A 19,475-nucleotide genomic window follows, 5' to 3' on the forward strand; every position below is an offset into this window, starting at 1 on the left:
CTTGGAGTTGGAAGAAAAATTGCCCCTTGAAGAGGGCTTTAACAAAACACAACTTAATCACTGAATCTAAGTGTGCTGTGCTGGCCCTGTAAACAGAGGGAAATTTCACTGAATCTGTACAAAAGCAATATAGGCCAATGAAAAATTATCAGTGCTAAACAGAGCAGTACTCTGGTTATGGATACAGAAAAATTGGAAAATATTGGTTTATAGACAGGGCAATCAGTAAATTTAATAAGTTGCTTCTGTAGTTAGTCAAAGTAATTAACACAAGGGCATATAGGGCAACTTGAGCCAGAAGACTCTGGCACTGGAAAAACTGACTGTAAGAGAGCCATTAGCTCATGATTAAGTAGTTTATCACCAGAAGTCAGCTTATGTAGTCATAAGTACTTATTTATAACTATTTCTGACTGGTACTAGGGTTACATAGGGCATTACATAGCCTGGGGAAATGGAATATAATCTATTTCATATAGGAAGCTTTTCTGCTTTGCTTGTTTCAGGCCAACATGAAGTTTTCATGTTCCTGATGAAATGGGGTGTGTTGAAAGCAAAAAGGAAAGATTGACTTCTGGTGATCAGGGTAGGAGGTTGTCCAATTCATAGGGAGCATTGTCATTTCTAGGTTTATAGTTTTAGAGCTGATGTGGAGAGGACAAGACAGAAGGCAGGAATGTGATTTCCAGGTTGGTGTCTTGAAAAATGCTCTGCATATTCTGAGAAAAAGAAGTTACTTGGATGAGCATGTTTTGCCATTAGTCATACAGTTGGTATATGACTGGAGTGTAGCAAGGATGGTGTCTCCAGAGATGATGACATCAAAACCCTTTAAAAATGGGTTAGAGAAGTCTGAATGCAGTCTTTGAATGTAGGGAACCTGTACTGAGCTTCAGGAGTTTCACTGAACTGGAGTTGAGTAAGATCATACAGGATTTTGCCAGATGAGACTGTAAAGAAAAGAACACAACTAAAGTATATCAGCAGAATCCCTCTTTGTTAAACTTCAGTCGAAACAGTCATCCATTCTGCAAAGATAAAAACACCGTTCTATGACAAAATGAAGTTCACAGTGCCAACTTGCTGCTGGAAGGTGGTATATTTGGGAGCAAAAGATGATGTTGTATTAATAATGCTTCCTTGTCCCACTTGCCTTTCATGTCTTCTGCAAATGCCCACCCTTAACTTGAAATTTTATAAATTCCACTGCAAGAGCAACCTTTGCATGGCCTAGCCTTGAGTTTTAAATGTAAAATAAACTGCAGGCCAGTATTACTCAGAATTTCCCAGGCTGATGGGATTATTGTTGCACTACTTTATATTGCTCATGTATGATGAAGGAAAGAGATTCCTGAGAGCAGACTCACCCCCAGAAACACACCTGAGAATTTGTCCCACTCTTGTTCCTGTCCAGTGTAACTGTAAATTTTAATTTCCTCTGAATTTTAGTCCTCAGATAACCCTGCTCAACCAAATATGAGTCTTATCAAAATGCAGCAACTCAGTTTTACCCCATAGGCAAATCATGGGAAGATTTGTGTGGATCTACTTAGAAATAGCCAGTCATAGTTAGACTTGAAACAGAATGGGAAATGGGAAGGAGTGAAGACAGTAGGTAGATCAAAATGAAAGTGTAGAACAAGTGGATGGAGAAAGCTAAAAAGAAGAATGGAAGGTGGCAAGAAACATCTCGACTTTACTAAGTATTTGACAGTGGTAATTTTAATAAAAGAAAACTACATAAGAGACCACATGGGGGCAGGGCTAAATCAAAGATCAATACCTCTGTGAATATTCCTAGTATTTATGTTGAAATGGTCATTTCACGTGAATGAACCTCACCTCTACTGATTCTGTTAGTGCAAATAAGGGGCAAGTAAAATCTTATGTAAACACAGAAAGATCACTAATGATGTATAAAATAAATATCTGGCCTCTAGTAATGAGCTTTATTGGATTAGAGTTCCTCTCTGAAAGTCCTACAGAGTTTTTTCAATGCAGCACATGCTCTATTCACCAGTCTCTGTCCCGTGGAGGAAACAGAGCTGGTATTGTTTGCCTGATGTTGGCTGTCTGTAAAAATGGCTGACTGATATATTTGAATTATCTTTCCACAGCCCAATAAAAGTTCATGGCATACATGTCACCAAAAACTTTACTTTGATACGGTATGAGAGAAGTAAGAAAATATTAAATTGATAGTAAATACATTAGGGATTACAGACTTGTGAAGTCCTAGAAATGCAGTCCTCAGTGTTGAAATAAGAGCTATTCTCTCTTGGGAATTTTACTGGCTGTAATATTAAAAGAGAAGTTACAATCATTCAGGCTCGTAGGAAGTAAGGATTAATTCCCCAGATTTATTGTTGGAGGCACAGTGTCTGTTATCCCTTAATGGAAAGAATATGCAACATGAAACAGATAATAATGTCGGTTTTCCATAATAAAACAAGCAGACTAGATCCAGCCCCCTGAGGCTGTTTGGATTTTAAGGGATTTAAAATTTTGGCTAAGCAGTGATGTTCATGTTTTGAGTCCTTTCTTTGAGCTGCTGTGTCTATAGCTTTTTTGTGCTTAGTGTGCATCGATGTGTAATAACTAGGGATCCATATATTATAAGTCTGTGACAGTTTTAAAAGGTTTAATTCACCAGTGTGTGGCTAATTCCTGATTGTGTCACTCCTCCTGAAGAGTTGCAAGTGATAACCCACACTTGTAGATCGAGCACATGCACAGCAAGGAGTGCTGCTGCCTTAACCAGCTCCAGGAATTGTATTGATTAATTGACAATGCTAATCACAGATCTATTAAACTTTAATAATCAGGAATCAGCGTCATTAATTTGAGATTGCTACAGTCACAGGATGCACAAATGTAGAATTTCACTGGTGAGGCTGAATAATTAATTTAATTTCCTAAAGACACGTGTCATAAGTAGGTATTGAAAAAACAGTAATTAAGTGGAAAAGTGTTTCTTTGCTTTCAATCATATTTATTTACTTTCCAGACAAGCATAGTTCTCATACCTGAGAACTTTTTTTGTATTTAAATAATCCTTATGAATTTCAGAAAATTTCTGTGGTTATTTCATCGCAGCATGGTTTTCTCTAGGGCTGTCCCAGCTTTAGCAAGATAAAAGGGAAGCAAAATAATCAGCACTTCCTTGCAAATAGAAAAAAGACTGTCTGCTGGACCCAGTCAGCCAGTTTTGCATTACCAAAAGCATCTAGGTTACAGAAACTCAGCTCTTGTCCTTTTCTTCTACAGGGATTCAGTATTCCTTTTAGGTGAAAATAAACCTGTCCATGGACTAGAACTGAATCCAAATCTCTATGGATGTTTAATGCTTGTCCTTACAAGTATTATGCTCTCTTCTGTGCAGGGATTTAGCACACAGCCAGCTACTTCATACGTGGTTCTCCGTGCTATGTCCCTTGGGAGTGTGAGCAGTAAGGTGGAGAGAGTTTGCTTTATTTCTGAAACTTTGTGTAATTTATATCTCTTGTTTGGGTACTTGCAGCAGATCCATAGCTTGAGAGGCAAGCAAAGCTTGACCTTACCACGCACTGACTGCATGCATGAGGGAACTGCAATATCACTGCTTTTACTGGCTGACTTTGCAATGCTTCAGAATTAGTTTTCAGAGCAGCTACTCACACCTCAGCTTCCCACTCCCTCCTTCGAATTATTTTGTCCACATTGAGCTTGTGCCCTTTGCTGTGACAACCAAGGGAGGGAGATACTACAAGAGTTTGGCGTGGGAGTGTGCAGAGTTCTCAGTGGCTGGAGGTCTCTGATGGGTATGAAGGTTTTGTCTCTCCCTAGGAAGATACTGCAGTGTTCAGGAGGTCCTGTCTAAGGATGTCACAGTTTATGGAAGCAGACCTGAGGCATGCAAAGTGGCAAGAATCAAACCCATCTGCAATAGATATTTAATTCCTTAGACTCCTGTGGAAAATCCAGCAGACAGCTGGATAGACAGGTATGTCTGTAACTCTTGAATCCTTAGGTATTGCTTCAACGTTACTGTGGTTTGTTTTCAAAGAGATAACATGCTTCTGTAAGCCAGTTAAACATTTACATGCATGTGTCCATTTTTACTGCATCACACTGTAATTCCTACTTCTAATTTAATCAGAAAAACAGAATAAGAATATGCACATGTACATTCACTCTCGTTCGTTGTGCAGTCTTGATCCTCAGTGCAGGAAACTTTCCATGCAGCTTGTGAAAAATTAGGCATAGTGGCAGCTGTGAACATCTAATTCTCCCTGCAGGGTGCTGGCAATGTACTCCAAAGTAATGGTTTTCACTAATTGCATACTGCACTGACCATGGAAGCCTTTCACTATCCCATGGCAGAACAGTAGGATTCCTATGGCTTTTTCATTTAATTGAAAGGGAATAGAAGGGACTGTTACCATTGTCTTCTGAGACACAGTGAGGCTTCCACAAATTGCAGAGCTTTAGACAACTGGTTAACACTTTGTTTTATCATTAACTATCCCTCACTTTCATTCAGAAAAAAATGAACCCTTAACATAAAATCCAAGAATTTCCAGTAGGCAGGATTCTCTGGAGGTGTGCCATGCTGCCAGTTCTAAATTAAATGGAAAATGGGGTTGCTTTGCTGTGGCTCAAAATTAAAATTCAGGAACAAGTGAAAACCCAACGCGCCAAATAAAACAATGAGTAACTTCCTGGAAATTATAGGGGTTTTTTTCAGCTTTTTAATACAACTTTTTAAAATAATACTTTTTCAGTCATCAAGAGCAATTGTCTTACTGGACATAGTGCATCATTTAGGTTCTAAGTATGTAAGCATGTTTTCACCTTCATCTTCGTACACTGAATTAGCTTTGAGAAAAATAGGATTAAACTCTAATATGTAAAAGTCTTGATTAGACAAGACTAAGAGAAATTAAGTCTTGTTTAACAACATACTGCATACCTGTGTATTACATTGCATTGTGTAATATTATAAGTGTGTCTTTGAGCAGTGTAAGGACAGAACAGACTGGAACAGATGGAGCAGAGCAGGTGCTTTATAGGGAGGGTGCTTTATCTGTCCCTCTGTCTTTGGAGCTGTGTGCAGTGCAGGCACTGAAACTTGAGCTGCCCTGCATCTCTCTGTGACAGTCCAGGGCTCCTGAAGTGGCATTCTTTGAGTACAGAGAAAGTAAAATAAGGTACATGAAGGTTGCTTTAATGTACAAGCTTGTGGAGCTGAAGATGATGTTTATTTTTTGTAATGGACCAAAAAGAGATTTGCTAGAGAAGCCATTCAGTGATAGCAGCAAAAAGGCAAAAGTGAATTCCACTGAGAAAAATCTGAGTAAGAAAGATGAGAGAGGGCTCCATCAAATGATAAGAAGAGCAAGAGATGTATAACTGAGGAGAGATCAACTCCTTGTCAGCAGAGACAAAATAATATTTGTGAAGTATTTGTGAATATTTTAAATTTTGTCAGGTGGAAGAATGGAGCTTTGTTTTTACTTCACAGCTTTGGCCCGAATACCTTTTTATATTCACAGCTGTGGGAGTTGAATGCAATGCTGGTGCATGACTTTGACTGGGATTTCTTTGAAGACTTTTAGGTTTCTGCTTGTTTCGTATTTGTCCCTCAAAATTAAAGGAGCTAAATACTTTGCACATTTGGCCCTGTGAGTTTGTTGTCGACTGGGTATTTTTGAAACAAATTCTGCATTTACAAGGACAAGTAGAGTAATACAAATGAAAGAACATTTGAAAAACCTTGAAGGAAATTACTTCTGTGTGGGAGAGATGCTTTCAGAAGCATTAAGACGAGTTAATTCTGACAAGAATGCCAAGACTTTAATATGCTAGCTTATATGCTTGAGGCAATCAGTAATCAAATGCCCAAGTACCGTATGTACTGACATTTACAAATCACAAACAGATTTATATATTGTGATTCCACAACTTTATCACAGGAAGATCAGACTCTGCTGTTTAAAGCAGATGATAGAAGAAGAATTAAAGAGTCACACTTATGAGAATACAAGCATCTGTCTGGTGTTTGTTATATGGGACAGAAAGTAACAGCAGTGCATTTTAAATACCTGAAATAGCCTTCTGAGTAAGGTGCTAACTAAATGGTTACCCAGAAGATTTATTCTGGGCAAACCACTTTGCCTCGTTGTTTCCCTCCTCTCAAGGAACAATTATTCTTTCTACTATTCTCATTGGTCTTGCCCATTTAGGCTGTGAGTTATGCCATGTAAGAATTAGAGCTGCATCAGAATCTTTCTCTTTGAGTTTTTAGATTTCTTAAAAAGTGTCTCTTGCTGCCCCTCATAACAGCCCTGATTTGTTAAAGGTGACAATATCTGGAAATGCAAGCTCTTCCTGTAACTGCAAGTTTGGGTAATCTTGTTTTGGGAAAGCATTCTCAGGGCAGAAGGTTTCTGAAGTTGGCTGATGTCACCTAGAGCAGTCAGGACACTCTGAGCTAAGGCATTTAGCTGTGGGAAGTGGGAGAATGGCACAGAAGAGAGTTAATCCTGGACTTCTTACAGCCCAGGCAATTGTCCTCACACTGGATTCTCAAGGAGCCTGGGATTTCTCTTTTCTGTTGCAGTATATCTGTGATGCATATGAACATTCAAAGCTCTGTGGTTCCTGTCTAATGCACACAGGAAGCACAGCCACAGCTCTCAAAGTACGGCGCTGACTCCTCCATCTTTTTTTTTTGTAATACCAGAGTAAATTCAATTAAGAATTTATTCTCCTCTGAAATAATAAACAAAACACAAACTAATATAATCCTAAAATAATGGATAATGTTTTTAAGTGGTTCAGTGTTGAGCAGTGTGTGGTGTCAATGTGGTAGCACAGCCTGAGAGATTTCAGCATTGGCTTGGCTTCCTGGCTTGACCTTGAATCTGCCTTGTCCCTCTGGACCTGCCCAGTGGGACTGAGACAGACCCTGATCAGTGCCTCTGGGCCAGATCCTGACCCCGGCTTCCAGCTCAGCATCCCTCCCTCTGCTCAGCCAGGCCCCTCCACCCCCCTGCCCTGCTGTCCCCCAGGTCCTGCTCACCTTCCCTTCTGGTACCAGCCAACCATTGCTGCTCCCAGGCACAAACCCTGGTGCAGAAAGGGAAGAAGTTTCATTTTTAACTTGTAAAATTGATGGGTGCAATATTTAAGTCAGGCACTTCTCCTGTGCCAGTATGATTTCTGGGTGTTCCAAAGAGTTAATGAAGTGAACGTGTGAGTAAACAGTTACAATAATGGGAATTCTCCGCTAATATTCAGGCTTCCCATCATAGAGTCATGCCATTCCTCCAAATGTATTTGGCTTTAACTTTATTGATCTCATCCTTTTAAAAAATGTTTCCAGCATTTCATCATTGCCTCAGTTCAGGTTTTTGTAGGAAATGAATATTGTTCATTTATGAACACCGCTAATTATGAAATCCACAGCATTTAAAATACTGCCAGTAATAGAAGAAAGTAGGTTTTTTATATAAGCAATGTTTTTTGTGGTCTTTGCATCATCAGATATTGTCTTAGTCCTCTCCCTTTCCATTTTTTTGAAAATGTTAGTGAAAATAGAAATTAGAAATCTGAAAGATTTCTTTCTCCTGAGAGTTGCAAAACATTTATTTGAAAGGAAACCAAAAATCTTTCCATACTTCTGGCTCATGGGCCCATCAGCAGTCATCAAAAAAGAAATCATATTAATAATTATTATTATTTCTATACTAGATAGTAAATTTCCTCTATTAAAAAACATCTAAGATTTCAGTGCAAGATTAGAGACACATCACACTTGCTATTATTCAGCCAGTAGAGAATAGACCCACAAGGTAGACAGAAAAATAAAAGCAGAGCTGTTCCTTGGCTTCAGAGATTGCAAGTTTTGCATGCTACACTATAGTCCTGCTGCACCTGATGTTTTGTAATTTACAGTTCTCCAGAAAGACTCTCAGAGAATAAATAAAGAAGAAATACGCAGTTTTGAGAAAAAAAGCATCATGCAGGTTCAGTTTTTCATTCTTCCTCCTGGAGAGTTACCCATTCGTGTATTGCAAGCTGCCTCTTGTCAGAGCACAGCCCACTGTCACCACAGGTTACATGATAAAATGTGTTGGAATAATTCTCTGCATCCACTGCACCTTTTATCAGTAGCTAGAAAGTCATTCCTGTAACAGAAGAAGTGGGAGGGAGAGGATTCCCATGGGACAGATTGAAGGATCTAATGCCCAGCTAATTTATTTCATGGACACGATGTTGGCCATATCATAGTGTGCTTTCTCCTGCACAGAGCACACAACTGCATTTGGGGAACTTGCTATAATTTGTGAAAAGCTTCCACATTTTCTGCCTTGTCCTTAATTTTTCTTTCACGGTTAGAAAAATGCTGAACAACAGACTACTGTCCAATTGGAAATCAGCTTCAGGTTGGAGATACCCTTCTGACTTCTATTAACATTAACAATGTGGGTCTTTCAGGGGAACAGGCTTTTACAGCACTGTCAGATCTGAGGTCTAACTTTACAGATCTCAGGAGGAAACCTAAGAAGCAGCTCCCCACATCCAGTGAATGTTTTACTTCTTCCTCCCCATTCCCTTTCTGAGGATAACTTCTGACTTTATGTCTAACTCTGACCCAGTGTTCCTGTGTTTGAAGCATAAACAGCAGGGTGTTACATGCACAGGTATTGACTTTGCTGAATAGGCTCCACATGGAAGCAGCCAACTCATCCCTCCATTTTAACCAGCTTTTCCATCCCTAATCATGTTATTATTTCCAATGACTAATTGTTTGGAGGTGCTCTATCTCCTTCCATGTTGAGGCTCTGGGGGAATATAGGGAAAATTTAAGGCAGGGAGTTTAACTGAAAATCAAAGAATTTGTGAACAACAATCCCTGAGCAGAAATCAAAATTCACTGTAACTATGCCCAACAACTATGCAGTCCGGCACAGTTGGATTTAGGTACATACATATGAAAAAAAAAAAGAAAAATAAAATCTTCTGTGTACTTAGGTGAATGAGAAGGGAAGAAAATGTAGGATTAAAAGAATGTACATCTTTACCAAAGCAATGTCCTCTGCCTTGGTGTAGAGAAAATTTTCAGGTGGGTTAGATACAGAGAAGGATCCAGAAGGAAAATGACTGTAGACTAGGAAGGACTTGTACCTCATGTGTTTGCTGCTTTTATCTAAAATTAGAATTATATCCATTGACTCAGGTTTACTCCCATAGACCTACTTACATCTGTTTTACCTATAGACAGGGAACCTCACCTCTGTCCTCTCCAAAGTGAGAAGTGGGTGGATGAGCTGCAGCTTCTTTTGTCTCAAAAGCCTGGGAAGGAGCCTTAAGTTGTTCAGAATCTATACATTAATCATAGGGCATCTGAAGCTCTCCTAGAGTTGTCTGTGTGATAAAAAATGCTAATGCTTTTCTGGTTATTTTAATCCCATGTGGGTTAAGCAGCACAGTTTTAAAAGCTGCAGACAAAGAGGAGACAAAATAGACTTGTGAGGAGGAGCTCATCACTGCCTGGAAACAGAAGTGTCTGGAGAATTAGAGACTAAATACCAATATGGGAAAAGGTGACTTACAGAGAAACAAAAGTAAGAAAGGTAAGGATGACAATCAGAAAGCAATCCTTAAAGGGAAATCCTCTGCTTGCATTTGGTACAATTGCTGCGGGGAATTCGTGCCCTGGTGGGAAGTCATGGTCTGTAGCTGTGGCAGAATCAGGTGGTGAAGGTGCTCAGGTCATTTGATATCAAATCCCAAACCTGTCACAGCCTTCTTGAATGGCATCAGTCACGTCAGCTTGATGTGGGGACAACAAGCTCACACATCACTGCATAAAAATCCTGAATCCGCTTGTCACCCATGTTATTTAAAAGCAAGCAAAAGGTGAGCTCAAACTTCTAATTCTGGTTGGTGCTGGTGCAGCTAGGTCTGCCTTGGTGATCTCGTTTGCTCCATTGTTACCAAGGACGAGACAGGTATTCTGAACAAGTCAGTGACCAGCAGCAGCTTCCATTTTCCCATCCCTCCCTAAACTGGAGCAGGCTATATACAGCTCTTGGAGAGAGACAGGCTGTCCAGCATAGGACTTCTAGTGCCTGCACAACAGTTGTTTTTGTTTCCCTGCATTGCCATCAGTATAAATTACAGAATTGTTAGTGACAGTGGCCCTGAAGGGTGGTTCTCCTGGTCAGACAGCAGCTGTTCTGAAAAGCCTCGTACTTAATGTGCTTGTTGGTCTGTGCAGTGAGTCAGCCTTTGATGTTTGCAGCTGTAAATACAAGGAAGGCAAACAAAATGAAAGATCTCTTTAATTCCAGTGTTGTGCTGTCAGCTTCAGGGCCTATTGCATGAGCTGTACATGATCCAGAGTTTGCTTTTGTCTCCCTTTGTTTAGAAACAGGAATCACTGCAGGCTAGGCTCAGGCTCTGGGGCCCTTGCAGGCTGTGAGCAAAGAGGTTCTGGGAGCTTGCAGTGTAAGGGCTTGTCAGCTGTCCACAGTTCCTTCCATGTGTACAGGACAGCCACCAAATAACTGAGAAGGAAGATGGCTGTGGATAAATTTACTGTACCAGAAAACACAGTCCCAAGAATCCCAGCAACCTTCCCCAGCAAAGGCAATGTTAATGTAACTCTAATGCATTAGTTCAGGGCTTGGATTGCCCTGTTCTGGAGGTTTAAATAGGAACACTAGTCACATGTGATGATAGGAGCTATCCATTTGTAATTTTGTTTTCAGTTTTATATGGTGGACATAATTTCTTTGTGCTGTTTGCACAATGTCCAGCACACCAGTGCTCTCCAAACTCCCAGTTCAGTGCAACCATTAATGAGAGTCTGCGTGTGTAGCCTACATTCTGGACACGCTGCATTCACTGTGATGGTTTACATTCCATCAAGACTGGAGAATCTGGTTGTATCTGCTTTGGAAAAAATTGTGGGTGAATTGAAATAGCTGCTTCCAGCAGCACTTCTTGGGAAAGTGCTTACAATGACAACAGAGCAAATAGCAGAGGGCTTAACTGATTCCTCCCCCAACACGGTATTTTATTTGCACTAAAAGCACAGATCCTGTGATAGCAGCCTAGCACTGGGTCAGCTGTGCTGATGTCAGGGTAAGCCCAAAGATTTATGCCTCACATTTACTGAGCAGAGGAGCTTTGATTGTTTAAGACATGGCCTTTCTCCAGCTTTTTGCTTTTCCAAGCACAGAGTCAGGCCAGGCTCCTGTGGCTGACGAGGTGCCTGTGCCAGCACGGCCATCTGTGAGCAAGGCTGCAGTGAGGCTGCAGCTCAGCCCACCCAGCCCTCCACCTGCATCCCACTTCCCTGTGTTTACACTTTCAGCCCCTCTGACCCCCACAGGGCTGCTGGGTCCTGGTGGCAGGAAAGTTGCTCTGCCTCAGCACAGCTCACCCCTCTTACTGCGGGTCACTGCCAGATCCTGCCTAAGGGAACAGCCTCACAGCACTCAAGCTCCTCCTAATATTAAGAGGACACATATGGCAGTCCTTTGGGAAGTGCTGGATCTCTCACCGTGGAAACATGGATTGTGTGTCAGCACTTGATCATGGTGTCTCTCCAAGTGGGACAGCACGAGAGATGCTGGGCATGCTCTCTGCCTTGGGACACCACTGCTTTGGTGAGGCTGTACAGGGTGTATATTGCAGGTCTTAAGAAATGTCAGGCTAGGAACATTAATGCTGCTGTTTGGAAAAGAGAAAAAAGAACTGTGAACTTTCTAAAGGAAAACGAAGATATTCAGGAAAGCTCTTACACCTGAATAGTCATTTCCAGCTGGCTTAGAAAAACCTCAGTGTTGATGTAGTGTCCAGGAAAAAGCAAAATCAAAGATTTTTAATTAAATGCTTTTCCCAAGAAAAATGTGTGATCATCGAGACCTGCAAGGCAAGATGTGCATATTGTTTGTGAAAGGAAAAGACAAGCACTCTAACAGGCTTCAAAGGTTCCTATATGTGCTGCGGTGTCTCTGGACTACAGTCAACATCACCTTTTTGCTGTTTTTGAGGTTATGTCTTTTTGAGAAGAAAAAGGAACAGAGGAAGCCATCTAGGAGACTGGAAAGGAAATAATTGTATTCACCAGATCGATTTGATATGTGTGTCAGAAAGGCTCCAGGAAATGAAGCTTTTGCTAGGCATTGCTTCCCATCCAGTCCCCTTCTGGCTGGGAAGCCCTGACTGTGAAGTATAACTGTTGTCCTGCTGGGATAAAAGCCAACCATATCTATTCTTTTAGTGTCAGATGTAACCTCATACAAGGCAGCAGCTCTGAAGCTGGGCAATCAAAGTAGATTCCTTTTCAAAACTGAAAACTCAATCTCCAAAATGTCAGCTTTCTTTTAAGCCTACAGTGTTTTCCATCAGCTGTAATGCTGCCATTCCAATTCACATACATGCTTAGTACACTTGGAAAGCAGAAGATGGAAGGAAGCACAAGGAGCAAGGCCAGGCTGAGCACACCCCTTCTGTTTTCTCTCTGGCAGTGCAGAAGGGTCTGTGTTCATAAGGACACAAGTAGGTCCCACAACAACAGTAAAAGAACTCTCAAAGGAATTTATGAAAGTAACTATTTTATAGTAAACATTTATTTTCTTTAGCTCTGACTACACAACAAATGATAACATGAAATCAAACATGACACCCTACCTGCAGGACTTGACTCTGACAGATGGAGCTGTGTTCAAATAGCAGCACCATGTTGCCAGTTCCAATAAAGCAAAACCGCAAAAAGTTAAAAGCTAATGGGGGAACTAAAAATGTTCAGTTCTTGGAAGTAGACCAGAAAACATAGGGGGAAAAGAGCATGGAGGAGAAAACTCTTACATGGGGATCAAAAGAAAGAGCTTGTCACCAGTGTAGAAAACCAGAAGGACTGATAAATGTATTTCTGAAGTACTGGAACTTGATATTATCAAAGAAAGCTCAAATATTTCAAGACAAGCATGGTCAAGGTGCAGATGTATTTAGATTGCTTTATGAGTGAAAATGGCTCTTCCAATATTCTTTTTAACTCTGAACAGAAGTTTTACTGGAAATAACATCTCTTCTTGGTGAACTTTGAGATCATCTTCTGCTGTCCATCAACACAGCTCTGCCAAAGTCATCATATGAATTGCCACTTATATTCAGTGGGGATCTCAAAACCTGCAGCAAGTATGATAACCCTGCAAGTAGCTTTGAAACAGTTGTGTTAATGGTGAATCTAAATTATTAAGAACTTCCAAAAGTTTAGACATAAGTCTGTTTTGGAAATACGAATTGATCAGACTTCACAACTTCTGTCTTTGTTACAGTATTTACTGTTCTGCTTAAGGTACCAGTTTCCAGTTCTTGGCAATTAAGATGAGAATTTCAGCTTCTGTTAAGCTCTTGGGTATGTGAAGAAGAAACTTGCAAGTAGGTATTGACTGAACCTTGAAGATGAAATAAAGAAGAATCGGGAGGCAAAGAGTAAAAAATTGCAGTTTTTAATTAAAATCTCATGGTTCTGAAGCTTCCATTTTAGGATTGCTGAATTCTTTGGGCTGGCAGCACTGGCACATTGCTCAGGCTAGCTGACTGAGTAGTGCTTGTTCAACAAGAATAGCCAAAGCTGCTCCCCTAGGCATACTAAAAGCTCCAAAATACAAACTGTCTACAGACTATTAATTGCATACTTTCCTTCCCCAAATGCGTGAAATTAAGAGATATCAATTCCAAGCACACACAGAGGAAAGGACTTCTACCCTTCACCTGCTGTAAAAGTTCAATTTAAACTTCTTTTAAGCACATTGGCAAATCTTTGTATCCTCACGTGTGGTTGGTATGAGGATTCACGTTGTTTATGACACAATGCTGCTGAGCCCACAACCATGAGGCAGAGATTATAATCCTATAGATTAAATGCATGTGAGGAATCTCTGGTGTCCAGCCCCAGGAACAGCTGGAACCTCTCAAGGCAAATTGCTGGGTGCCTTGGAAAATTGGTATCACCTGCATCTCGTGGAGGTGCATTACAGGAAGGGAGAGTTGTGGGGAGGGGTGCAGGGTAAAGGGTTGGGTTTAGACTAACAGTATTAGAAGTATGAGGAGACCTAAAGTGCCCTAAAAATGTGGGTGATTTTCTAATAATCCCTGTTGATAAGGAGGGTTAAAGGATGCTGCTTGTTGAGCTGCCTGCTGCAAGATGAGGGATACATCTTCTGCTGGATGTCACAAGCTGCTGTGGAGGTACCTTGTCCATTTGTAAAATACCTGTCTTGGTGTTTATTTCTATTTCTGGAGCTCAGGAGTGGAATAAAGTAGATTGTGTGTTAGTGATTGAGCTGTAAGAGCATGCAGAGCCCATCTAAGGAGAGCCAAAAGCCCTCAAGCAGGGACAAATGAGATACAACTCTTATCTTGCTGGGACTAAAGGATTTAGCAGGGATGCCAGAACAACTGACTACTGCATAATACATAAATTGTGAAGAAAACCTGTGGTAAGAGACCCAGGGGCTGAAGGGCTCCCAAGCTATACCATGGGGGACTGGATTCAGTAAAGAAGGTTATCTTTAGAGCTCATCTAAACAACTGGATGTGGAGACTTCCTTTGTGAATTGTTGTGCCTTTTGAATTGAGGGTCTTGAGACAGAGCCCCAGCATGGGTTCCCCTCTCTTCTATCTGCTTGTCTCTGCCCTGTTGCCTTGACCAGAAGTCCAAGTGTTAGTTTACACATCAAGTGACTAAGGGAGAGCAAGGAAATAAGTGAGGTAAGGGGGGCTGATTTTTATCAGTTGACCCCTAAAAGTACCACTTAAACTCTTTAGCTGACTTGTGGGCAGCAGTAGCACAGTAACTCTGTCCCTGCCCAGCTCCGTGGGGTCCCGTGTGCCCCCACAGACGCACGGGTGGGTTCAGTGTCAATACCAAAGAGTCCAGAAGGGCATTTGGGTGTGTCCTGACAGGAGCATTTATTGCTGCTACACTGTCGAAGGGTGCAGAGGCAAATACCGACGCGATCCCAAAACTCACAGTTTTATCTGGGGGTGGGGAAAAGGCAGGACCAGGGAACAGGGGCCAGTGGGAAGCTCCGGGGGAGTGACGAGGGGTAGAGGCTGACAGCCAACCGGGGAATCCAAACTGGGATAGATTAACATAACAGAACAATTCAGCCTGGCAGAAGCCTTTCTAGTCACCCTAACATAAAGTGATTCTTGTGGTACTAGGGACTTGTCTTACAGAAAACTCTCTGTCCCTGGTGATGCATGTTCACCGGCCACCACAGCACAGTAACATGTTTCTTTGTGTTCAGTCCAGCATCTTCCTTGTGTGAATAGTTGTTGGTTTTGCCTTGCCTTAATCTGCATTTTTTCTTTGGTTATTGTTTTCATAATGAAAAGTATTGTAGGAGCTGATGTTTCTGCAAGTACAATGGTACTTTTTAGCCCAGTTAGGTAAATCTAAAAAGAATAAAAAAGCCATTTTCATGTAGTGGCATGGTAGAGAGACAAGGGGGAACAACACAATTTTACTGTAACCATTTAGCAGAAACCAGTGTAAAATGCACTATATAGTCATCTAGCCCCACCTTGTCAACAGCTGACACAGAAATATCATCTTGAAGGCCTGTCTTGTATCTGCTCATACATTACAGCTGCTTGTTATTAAACTTGATTTTTCTTTCAGAATTATTATATTGACTAATTTGTTCCTTTCCTCTCACCTCAATGGCAAAACTAATAAAAATCTTTTCTCGGACAAAATAAGAGATATTGCACCTTTTAAATTACCTATGGCTTTATGTCCTCCCACAGGATTTATTGGTTCTGTTTGTAGAAACTATAAATAATTGAGGCTAGGCTTCTGCCTTTCATATTATTCTCCCAGTTATTTCACCTTTGCTTTAAATAAAGACTTTTGGTATTACTGCATCTTCCAAGATTTTATTGCAATAGAAATTGCTAATGCTGAAAGCTGCTATTACTGGTAGTTATAAGCCCCGGAACTTACCAGGTGATAGTGAAGAATAACAAGTAACCTGGATTTCTGTGACTTTTTGGCAACTTCAGCACTGACTTGAATACTATCTCTTCCCTAATACTTCAGACTAGGAATGTTGTTACTACACTATCTTTATTGAATTCTTATCTCCTTTTGGTGGAAGTATTATTTTCTAATTTCTTCTACTGCTGTTTCCTCTCAGTGTGCTTGGTTAAAGACTGTGCCTATGGCATATATAGTATAGCACACTCAGGAATTGCAGTCTCTATTAGTATATTAAAAGCTGCCTTTAGGTGATGATTTTTTCTTAGAGGATGCTCTATCAGCACCTCTTATTGCTGTTTTTTCTGAGGGTCTGCTTTGCTGCCATCCTTCAGATGCACTGAGGTGCCATAAAATTATTTTGAAATGGTGGGGCTCCATTTGCAGAATTCAGCCCTGTTCTGTGTTTTTCCCTTTGGTCCTCCTTGCTGTGTGGCCTCTAGACATTGGCTCTGGCACAGGGGGATGGCTCCTGGGGGTGTCTGTGCTGCTGCTGGGTTGGTCTCTGACATGGCAGGGGAGCTGCTCTCCATTAGGTGCCAACTTTGGATTTAAAGGCTCAGTCCTGCAGATTTGAGTCTCCTGTTAAAGAAAAAAGCACCCATCTATTTTAGTATCTCAAACAACATGGTTCAAGCGTTTCAGTTTTGCAGGGAGCTTATTTAAAACCTGTCTGCTTAGTCCCAGCTGAGCAACTGATTGTGCACAACTGCACTGGAAGTTGAATTTTGGAGCTGTGTGCTTTCTTTTTTTTTTCCTTTGAGCTGTCATGGGTCTAATTACAAACTCTGCCCACATCTCCGTGGACAGGTTTGCTGGGTGCAGATTGATGCTTGCTCTCCCTGGCATGACAGCCTGGGAAAGGCACCTGCAGGAGAGTATTGATCTCCAGGACTTTCCTGCTGCTCAGCTGTTCTTAGTAGAATTTCAGCTTCTGATTACTACACTTCATATTTTTATTCTTTGGGGAGATATAGCAACTGAAGGAAAGAAAGCAGAGGTTTTGCAGAGGATTTTGTGAACTAAATGGTCTTTACTCACTGACAAAGTGCTGGGGATATAGCTAAAATGAGTTATCTGTGGTCAGTTCCCCAGCTCTGCTAGTGGGAATTCCTGCTGCTCCTTGTAGAAACCCCTTGAGCCTGTGCTGCTGCTTCCTCTGAGCTTGCTGATAGCTGCTGGCAAATTGTGTCTGTTGCTCAGTAAGCGAAGCACTTTCTTCCAGGCTTTTTTGAACTTAAAACTTATTCTTTATTGAAAGTCAGCTCTAGCTCCTTGGTTGCAGCTCTACCTTTCTCTGTTGCCCCAGTGTGAGGAAGCAGAGCATATGTGATTTTTTTCAGTTGATTTCCCTTTATTCTAATTCACTCTCCTTTAAAGCAAGTTTGCTATGATAATGGCCATCAGCAGTTTCTGGCCTGGAAGATGCAGCATGTATTGCACTGTACAGATGATTATGCAGTGACATACTCAATAATCAATGTGAGAAATCTGCCCATTTAAAGCTTATAACATAAATTTGATATTCTGATATTTCCTAAACAACCAAGATTTGTATTTGTAAATAGAAGTTATGGAATAAATTCAAATAGGAAAATCTGGAATATATTTTTTGCCCTCAATTGTGCAGGTTAAGTCAATGCACTCCACAGTTAATAAAGTTATAACAGACTTAATAAATCTGAACCATAAGTTACTGCAGGAAGATTTCCTGAGCGGGCTGATCTGAGTAAGGGAAATCTATGGAATCAAGGTACTATGTGAAAAATGTCTGGTATTTAGAATGTTTTTAAAACTGAGTTTTACCTGTTGGTTTAGAATTGGCTGAGATAGTCCATGTATTTATGATGGCACCTACAGGTACTCTTTGGCAAGGAGAACTTTGTAGACCACTAAAGCAATTGCTCAGGACAAAAATCTCAACACAAACAGAACAATGTTATTTAAGAGTTCAGGTTTTCTGTCTGGGAGGAGTTTTCACTCAGACAAGAGTAGTGTAGGTAAAACAGAGTTTTTATGGTCCCCTCACTTTTAATTAATGGTTCTTCAACAGGCAGGTTGTGTTAAGTAATTTAGTTCTTTGCCCTGTCAGTGAAATCAAACAAACCTACAGGATAACTTAAGTCATGCTGAATGCCATCCTTCAAGTTAACCCACTAGCCCTGCTGAAACTGTTCATGGCTTGAACAGCTATTCAGTACAGTGCATATGACTGCTGAAATGGATTCACCTCTTTGTATAACCTGGCACGAGTAGTCTCTTCTGTTGTAACTCTTCTAGGCTGAAGTCTTTACAAAAAGACTAGGAATGTATTTAAAACTTGAAAATCACAATTGTCCTTTTCCTCTTCTGGGCTTCACCCAGCCTGGGTGCAACACAAAGAACTCTCTCATGCCTGGGCTCAGGGCAGGAGTTTTATGGCACTTTGACAGGTGCTCTGTGCCTTTGTATCCCCCGAGCATTTCAGGGACCTCGTGGTTTAAAGCAGACACACCTTATCACTGCTCTTGATTGACACCTTTCTTCTCTGAAGGCGTTTCAAAAACGTGCACAGCTCTGCCCAATAGGAGTTGTCCCTGATGGGCTGATTATACTGTGTCCCAATTAAAGAAAATGGTTAATTTTACAAAATGTCTTCTCTCTATCTGCCATATCCAGTATAGAGAAACATGCAATGTTTCTTGCAGGGAAGTTGTGAATCCAGTTTGAAAGCAGTCAGTAGGCACAATTGTTCTGCTGCCTGGAGGCTGATGGATAAGCAACAGGTCTGTGCTGAAGCAGGTGTGTTTAGGTGCTCATGAGCTGGCAGATTTTGTTTTGCTTTGTCAAAAAAGGAAGATTAAAGCCAAATTTCTCTGGGTGGAGATCTTGAGAGAGAAGATGCTCCTAAACAGAAGGGGATACTATCTCTGGCATAGAAGTTGCCCTAGTTCCCACTGATTTATGGGGAAATCCAAGTCAGTCCCTCAGTTGTCCTCATCAATTAAAAAAAAAAAAAGAAAATTGTAAACAGCTACCTTTTTTCCAAAAAAGGAAGGATAAAAAAAAAAAAATCTGCTCCTAGTTAAGCTGAGAACCTGATAAAGCCAGGGCTATGTTCCTGGACAAACTGACAAACAAATTTGGACTGCAAAGAACTGTAGTGATTCTTGGGAAAAGGGGAAGATGGTAGGAGTTTAGCTAAACTTACCTTGGTGTGAAATGCAGATAATGTTTAAAACACCCACTCTGGGCTCTGGAAGTGCAAGAGTTCAGCCCTTAGTTGGATACACAAACTTTATACACCTATTCAGTCCCTCTCCCAGGTACTGTGCCAATCCTACTGCCTCCTTCCCCCAGCAATCACAGCTCTTCAAGTTATAAAGGTAAATGTTAAATAATGCATTCTTCTGAATTTTTATAGTTTGCCTAGTAGTTTGCTTACACA

The 19,475-nt window shown here is 40.9% G+C and overlaps 1 long non-coding RNA gene across 3 annotated transcripts in view; it reads left to right on the forward strand.

The window, feature by feature from the left end:
• Positions 1-3,789: 3,789 nt before the first annotated feature.
• Positions 3,790-19,475, forward strand: part of LOC125329017 — a 258,870-nt gene continuing 243,184 nt past the window's right edge. For all 3 annotated transcript variants that reach the window (XR_007205011.1, XR_007205013.1, XR_007205012.1), the window contains exon 1: positions 3,790-3,982. This is a non-coding gene — a long non-coding RNA (uncharacterized LOC125329017). The remainder of the gene's footprint in view (positions 3,983-19,475) is intronic.

This window comes from Corvus hawaiiensis, chromosome 7 (assembly GCF_020740725.1).
Source record: "Corvus hawaiiensis isolate bCorHaw1 chromosome 7, bCorHaw1.pri.cur, whole genome shotgun sequence".
NCBI classification, from domain to species: domain Eukaryota; kingdom Metazoa; phylum Chordata; class Aves; order Passeriformes; family Corvidae; genus Corvus; species Corvus hawaiiensis.